Genomic DNA, 8,881 nt, shown 5'->3' on the forward strand with positions numbered 1-8,881 from the left:
TCCTACAGAAATTAGATGGAAATCTTTACTTAAAGGATAAATCAGACAACAAATAGAAATGGAATGGCAACCAATTACCAATGAAATATAGAACAACACTTAGAGCCAATTGTGAATATATAGTACCGAAATAAATAACACACACATCAAATAGAGATATTAAGAGAAACAATAATCTGTGTTTGATACCACAAATATTGATCTCAGTTAGAAAGGATAACGATCGCAATTCATAATGGAACAACAATGTCAATTGAATAGCAATTGTAATGAAGTACAAACCATAGACGAATACAGTAATACCAACTTAAGAATATTACAGCTCGGTTACTCTGCAATTGAACAGCAATAGCATTCTGTAAAGAATAGTAATGTTACATTAATGACTTAAAGGAACAACAATACGTTATAAGGTCAGAATGAACAATACGACTTTCCTGTTGCAGAGAACGATATTGTAAATATAACAGAGCTGTGATATAAAATAACAAAACACACCAGATTACTGATCAAAGCTGATAACGAAAACCACACGTAAACTAAAGATAATGATACAGGAGCAAGTGTTCCACTAGGGCTGGGCCCTTAGCCTCCAGGAACACACCGCTTGAAATTATTCCAGGATCAACGATGGAACAACAACCAGATTTATATTAAAGCATTAAAACAGAGTTACAGTGGATCACTTCTCAAAAGGAGTCGATGATCAAAGCTTCAAATATAGAGTAAAGTCATATAAAAATTAACAGTCTCCTCCCCCCGGGCTAGCAGTGCTGCCCCTACTTACAACAGCTGCAGCAGAGATATCAAGGATGCGAAAATAGTTAAAGCAGCGATCTTCGCCAAGCTGTTAATCCTCAGTTATCCAGTTGTTTTCTTGCACCGAGTCGATATCTCCTTTTCCTTTCCTTGGCTGAGATGTTTTAATTTAGATCATCTTGTTTGCATATGGTTCCCCGCCAAAGGGACAGCGGTTGGCTTGGCCCTGTCTTTTTCTTTGGAGTGGCAATCTTTAGTTTTTCCCTTTTCCTGCATAAGAAATGGAAATTATTAGCGTTTTCTTGTTGCATATAAATCTTATAGATTTGTCATGATTTCCCATTATCTACCTAGTTCATGATGCAATGATGTTACACGTTCTAAAGAAAAGATGACAAAATAGTCAATAAAAACATACCTTCTTTAGTACTCCACACATGTCTTCCCATGTAGGTTAATAGAGACACATGCATGAAAAGGTGGTCGTTTTCCTATCATGCCTCATATTGTATGTTTTGTTTTTGATATTTTCTTCTTTAATTTCTAAAAAAACTAATTTCCAAGAGAAAATATTAATCTTGGTTTGCAAATGTTCCTGAAAGGGAGCTCATGATAGAGAAGTTTGTGCAGAACTAGGCCCAATTTTTTAATATGACAATTTTTGGTTTCCAATAGGGTATCCATGTCCACTCATGGTGCATATGCTTTATATTGATGATATTGACAAGTCGATTCTTGTGACATCCCCTTGGAGTTAACTCCACTTGTAAAACTTTTTCCTCGTAATCGTATAATTTTAAATTAGAATTGCTTAGAAAGGGACACATATTCCATTACTTAAGGAAGAAGATTGTTTGGGCAAGTGGGTTTTTTTAAATAATAGTCATGACTGAGTGGATTTTTAGTGGCATAACTACATAGTAATTCTGTTGGAAAAATGAAGAGAAGTTCGATGTGTCTTAGGGTAAGAACTATAATGATAGGGAAAGAAAAAATTAAATGAGCAGCATCGGTTGCACTGCAGGGGTGGTTGGTCCACATAGACCACTCAGAAAGGGACAAAACCATCGTGTCTGAGAGAAGGAGGAGATAATACATTCAGTGAGAAGGAGAACAATGAAGAGAAGGAAATGGGCATTTCCCTTTAACCACATTCTCTCACACACTGTTGGAGGGAAGGGGATGCACATAAAGGAAAATAGGAGGTAAGGAGTATCTTGTTAAAGAAATAAGAAGGGAGGCCAATAGACTCTTGCGTAAAAGAGGAGAAGAGGTCGAAAGGTCTATGGAAGAGCACCCATGACTAATATGAAAAAGTAGAGGAAGGAGACAAAGGAAAATATAGGGAGGTCATGAGGCTCCTGAGTGATAAATATAAATCATTGGGAGGGAAGAGAAGGTTATGAGGATTGAGATAATTCAAGGAGAAGAGACACTATAATGATATCGAGTTGAAAAACCCATGGGCTTTCTAACTGATAATCATAGAGCATAACTCTGATGAGAGCCAACAGAGAAAACTCATGGGACATGCTAGCTAGCACTCACAAAGTAGTGGTTGTGTCTTATAGGGTTGGTAAATCCAATGGAAACTTTGTTGGACGGTAACCCAGAGGAGTGGAGACTCATAGGTTATTGGGATGATAACACTTGATGGTAGCTCCATGGGATTTGGGCTAAGTACCTAGGTCGAAGATACCATTGAGTTGCTTTAATGTGCACTCTTATTTCCTTAAGGTACATAGCTGATTAAACCTCCATGTTATTAACTATATATCTCTCTCCACATTTGAATTGAGACTCTCTATGTCCAAATCGCTAGAAATGTTAGGATATTGTATTATAGGTCCCTTTAACTAAGGGAATTTATTCCCTACCTAATGTGAACTTTTGGAATAGCTCATGGGTGAAGGCAATGTGGCCTTGAGACACCCTACTTGAGTTGAAGATAGTGATTTAATCCCCTAAGTGGAATATGGATGTATGCCGATGACATGGTTCATTGTATTTATTTAAATTTGGTAGCAGGTGGGTGGGGATGAGGAAACCTTGAGACACCCTTGTTTCAGCTGCTAATATTGGTTTAAAACTCATTTTGAAGAAATTTACCTCAAGCTTTGGAATGTGGCTCAGGGGTGACACATGAAAGAAAGATTTGCATTAGAGAAAAGTTTAGCCTAAAATTCGCCTCCTAAGGAAAAATAATAAAATAAGAGATATAAATTTTGGAGGGAAACGAAAAAAAATAATTTTTTTAATCTTATTTTTCACTTATCTTCTTATATGTTTACTAAAATTTCTAAGTTTTTATTTTATTTTATTTTTAATGTACTTTTTAAATTTAATTGTATTTTTTATGTTTTTAATTCTTATTTTTTAGGATTTCTATTTTTTTTAATTGCATGTTTTATTTTTATTTTGAACATTTGTTTTGTTATTTTATTTTAAATTTTATCTAAATCAATTTTTTGAGAAAAAAACTTCAAATATCATTATCTTTGTATATAAATTTCATAAGACTTTCATAAAATTGCTATTTTCTAAAAAAAATATTCTTTTTTTCATAAAAATATTTTATCTAACATGTCATTTTTACGAAAATGTTATATTTATATGCAAAATGTGTATTTTTGTCGAGTGTTAAATTTTTTATTTTGTAGTGACAATTACTTTATGTGTATTGAAGTATTAATTAACAATATATAAACATATAAAAAATCCTAACCTCAAAATATTAATATTATTATTTTTTTTTAACTTTGGAAAAAAAAATTAAAAATTTCATTATAAAAAGTGATTGCAAAGAAGAAAAAGAAGCACATGTTTGGAAAACCCTTGAAAACCAAACATCTTAGGATGAAAAACAAGAAGAATAATAAGACACCTTGAAAAATGGTTAAATAAGAAACATTAAAAAGAAAATTGTGCATAGTTAGGACATAAGAAAATTTAAAGTGTCAAAAACATGTCTTAAAAAAAAAATTGACGTTTTTCAAAATCCGGATGAGAATCATAAACATTTTAAAAAAAATCATACTTAATACAATATAAAATTCAAAGTGTCAAAAATAAACCCTTTAAGAGAAAGGGTTGATCATTTGTCAACACTTTTCAAAATCAACATGAAAATCACTAACATTTAAAAAAAAATGTTCTTGCTTGATACATAAGAAAATTTAATGCATGAAGAATAAGCCCCCTAAAAAATGGGGTTGATGTTGCATCAACATTTTTCAAAATCAACATGAAAATTAGTAACACTTTAAAAATAATGTTCATACTTCATACGAAAATTTAAAGTGTTAAAGATATGCTCCAAAAAAAAGTGTATTATGAATCAACACTTTTCAAAATCGGATGATTTTTAGCTACCTCGAAAAAAATGTGTACTCGAAATAGTTCCCATTTGATAGTTTACTTTGTTGGTACCATTTGTTTTGTGTTTCAGAAGTGTAGAGGACAACGAAAAATTTAGACCCCATTTCCATGATGTCACTACGGGAGTTGGGTCATCATAGTAATTGCTTCCCACTAACCTTAATTTGGGCGGGAAATGGTAGGGAGTATGTTACAATTCCTCTGACATATGGATCCATCATGACTTCCATTAACATATGGTGTGGAGTAAATATTTTACGTGTTCTTTTTCTTTAAGCTCATTGTTATTTGCATTGCACCTTGTAATTTTTTTTCTCTTCTTATGATATCTAGCTAATTTGTGTTCTTCCATCTACACAATCGTCACTTATTGATTGTGTCAACCAAAGACCTATAAGTCTAGATTGGAAATTCTCTAGCTCGTGATCATCGTTAAGAAACATGGCATAAAAGGTCTGAGTTGTTCTCAATCACATTTACAACTATACTTTGAGTTGATCTAATTTATGTCTATATTATAAACCAATAGATATGCTTGAAATGGAAAGACTAGTCACCATTTTCTTCACCTAAAAATGTTGAATACTATGCCCAAAGGGCCTATTTAGCTACATGGTTTACATGTGACTTCTTTCATTGATAGAATTTGAATTTGCCTACCACTTGATATCATGAAAAAGATGATATAAGAGTCTACATATATTTTCATTATCATCTATGAAGGATTTATAGTGAGTAAGAGTGTGCCTCTACTTGGATTATCATATATGTAGAATTTATAGCCATATGTGTTTTGTTATTATATATATTTTCAGATAAGCATTTATTATCCTATGTGGCAATATGATTCTATCATCCCAACTTCCCTTTAGTTTCCTCTAATTTCTCTTGTAATGATTCTAAGAATAGGGAGGTTAAAGTTGTATTTGTATCTCTCATGTTTAGGGTCGTTTCATCGTGGAGGTTCTAAAGTAGATCTCACAATGTCATGATTACTACTTCAACTAACATTGAGAATCCATCAATGCCCCTCTCGCAGGAGGATGCACTGATCAAAATGTAGGCCTTGTTGATCTATCAAATAATATTCTATTAATGAAACTCTCTCATGGATGCATTAAATATATTGTTAGATTTCTAAATGTGTGTATGTAAATAATCATGTTTGAGTTAATATTACCGTATATTTAATTAGTTACATCACACAAATAAATTGTAAGTGACCATATTTATCAAATGAAACAATTGCAGGTTTCTACTTGGGGAGCTTATCGTCTAAATAGGAATATCTTAACCATTTCCTTTGTACCAAGGGGCACACATGAAGCACAGGTGTAATTTGTTCTTGAGCAGTCTATTCCAACATTGATAACGATCATGTCATCTAAAATAATTCCATACCTAGCAAGAGCATTTGACACGACTCATTGTTCTTGATTTCTTATTCCATTCAAACATTATGGTATTTCTCAACTTAGCAAATCCTCTTCTAAGAGCTAGTTTAATCCACAAAAAGTTCATGATTACTAGTTTCATGTTGAAATCCTTGTGTGGATGGATTTTCATGTTTATACTACTTATGGATACACATTATGTAGTATATAAATTTCTTTCGAAAACTTTCATGCCCATGATTTTAATTTTGGTAAATTTGGAATGAGGTCTCCACGAACCTTAAGAGGTTTGGCCACATTGTTTCACATTTCAAAATCATTGTCTTCAATATGTTTTTGATTGACACCATGTTTTTCTTTTCCACATGTTATATACTTGATCAAAGTGGATAGGGTATTGACACCTCGTGGTTACTAGATTTTATATATCCCCCAATAAAATGGAAAAAATATCATAGAAAATGGAATAGAACTCTTGAAGACCTAAAACGAGAGCAAGATGTTATTGGCGATGTTTCAAAATGTTTGTGTTGGAATAAGGTTGTTGAAAAGGGTGATCTTGAATTATGGAAAAAACCCGTGAATCACATTGACTGTGTGAAGAATATAAATAGTTACATGGTTCCTCATATTTGTAAAAACAATAACCTTGATGATCCTTTGTATGTACTAACACCCATTTGTATCATTTATGCTCATTTGATTTTTCTCCTGAAATCTTAGCAATGTATTCATCATGGTATGATAGTTTCTTATTTGGAACCATTGTAATATTTTTGGAATGAGAAAGCATGGCATCCTCCATGGAAATTATAGGAATGAAATGTGTGAGAATGCGTTGTCCCATTTGACTTTTGTTATTTTTGTTACTAAGTGGACTACTTGACTATTTGGTTTTTGTGTTTGAAGTTTTGAACAAAAGGTATAGAAATGTGGAAACATGCATAACACAACTTTCATAGGTCATTGATATCAATGCAATTGCAGGAGGATCATTAGAAAAGTGGCCAAAGCATGTAACAATTGTTACTCCCAAAACAAGTAGTGGTAGTATTCCTGGAATTATTGCTAAAAAATTAAATGAAGATTCTCAACTATGTAATTCTTGGGTAGAAAACTACAAGAGGCTTATAGGACAACTGGGCCAAGGAAAATATTGGAATATCATGGACATGAATGCTAGTTTTGGATTCTTTGTTGTTTCCTTGATCAATGATCTTGTTTAGTTCATGAATGTTGTGCCATCATATGCCTAGCATAACACTCTCAGTGTCTGAATCTTTGAGTGAGGATTAATTGGAACTTATCAGGATTGGTAAGCCATACTTTGGTGCACATTTCTATTGTAGATATTTCATCTAGGGATAGTGACCTGTTTTGATATAATATTTTATTTGATGACCTCTCACATACCCTATGATCAAAACATTGTAGCCTTTGGAATATGTTTAAAAGTTACTTCATTTTCTCTTTTTCTTCTTATCTTCTTTCATTTTATTCCAAGGAACACCTCTTCAAAATCTCATTTTTCCTTGGAATTTTAGGATCTCTCTCTTCCCTAGAATTTACAAATGAATAGTAGCTCAACTACTAGCGACGAGAGTGACTAGTAACCCTAAGGGATTAAACTGGATTTGAACATATAACGTGTGGTCTCCCCATCTTCTTATCATCAAAAGGCCTTAGGAATATGGTTCAACAGATTGTGTTAACCCATGGGGTAGCTGCTTGATTGTGTCTATTTGCATCTTTTGTTAATTGAAATATTGGATTTCAATGAAATTGTACTTGCACTGAAAGTAAAAATCCATATTTTCAAATATTATGATTTTCATATTTTTGTTATGATCTGATAAGAAACATAGATATCTCCATGGCTTAGGGAATTCTATACATAGGGACATGCTCCACATTGATCCCTCTATGAGAAGGAAAACCTGAAAAGTAGATTATTTCATCTATATATATCATGAAGAGAGGAAATTCCCACCATGTTTAGGTGTTAGATTTGGAAGGTAGGCACTCATTATCAGAATCTAGTCTTTGAAATTAGAAAAAACTTTGTTGTCTAGACAAATGGACTTTATGAAGTTTTATTATGAGAGCACAATTATTGTTAATGTAGAAAAATATAATGTATTCATAGTAATTAACTCTAGGGTGTGGCGGTGGGGGGGCAACTCAATTGGTTAATTCGAGAAATGTGAAATCGTTGAAACTAAACAGACCTAAGTTCAAATCTCCCTATTGTGACATAGGCTACGAGGAGGAGGACATATAGTAGCCCTACAAAGGTTTACTAGTAGTTATGTGTCAGGTGGGCTACTAGGGTCCTTTGGGTTACAATATATATATATATATATATATATATATATATATATATATATATTGTAGAAATATCTAGCATATTTGGTGTTCAACATATAACAACAAGCTCCTCAATGCTAATATTTGGGGAATCTCATTGATTGAGGATGACTCCAACTTGAAATTACTGAATTTCACACAAGTGGCTAAACTACCTTTAGTCTACTTGGATATGAATGCAAATTGAAACTATTAAAGCCTCTTAGCAAGCTCTTGAGTCCTCTCGTGTCCTTTGCTTGCTGTCAAATCTTCACTTCCATTTTTCTAAGAGCAATTATATTTGAAATATTTGGAACAATTACACCAACTTCCTTTGATGAGGTAGTTGGCTATAAATTAGGCATTATTTTATGAATTCATTAATCTTTGTTAAAAAATAAAAACATGTAAAGGTGAAGGTGGATTTATATGCCTTTTACATCCAAAGTCCTAATTGATTTTTGTCGATATAAACATTTAACAATAAAAAATTAATAACGTCCCCATCATGTTTCTTAAAGTTTGAAACCATTTGCCCCCGATCAGGGTGCGTGCTCGAGGAAAGAAGGTACATTGGATAGATATTGTAGCTATTAAGTATAATGGCAGAGTATCACCCACCGCCCCCCACACACTTATGGAGATGGGTGCGGCGACTTCCCACATGTAGCCTGATAGAGGAGATGGGAGAAGTGGCAGGTATGACCAGGACAAAGGAGGAGGTGAGGTGGCAAAGGTAGGACGGGTAAAGTGACACCGTAAGAAAGAGTGGGAATTTGAAGGAATTCGGGACAGGGAGAATAGTATTATTGCGATCACGGGTGGATGGCGGAGCAAGGGAACAAGCAGGTGGAGCTGCCAGCGATGATATCAGTGGAGCATTCTCGGGTATGTTTCTTGCTCTTTCAAGTCCCTTACTATGGCTACTTTGTTGGTTTATGGTTGGGGGCTTCGAGAGATGACAGGGGAGGGAAATTGGGGGGATGGCCGAGGAGACTGATGTT

At 33.6% G+C, this 8,881-nt stretch overlaps 1 pseudogene; it reads left to right on the forward strand.

Annotated features, from left to right (window-relative positions):
• The window catches only part of LOC149181538 (putative methyltransferase PMT17), a 118,988-nt pseudogene extending 112,138 nt beyond the window's left edge, over positions 1-6,850 (forward strand).
• The last annotated feature ends 2,031 nt before the right edge of the window (positions 6,851-8,881 follow it).

This window comes from Pinus tabuliformis, chromosome 3_2, assembly GCF_031772625.1.
Source record: "Pinus tabuliformis cultivar Carrire ecotype Pingquan chromosome 3_2, CPIR1, whole genome shotgun sequence".
NCBI lineage: Eukaryota > Viridiplantae > Streptophyta > Pinopsida > Pinales > Pinaceae > Pinus > Pinus tabuliformis.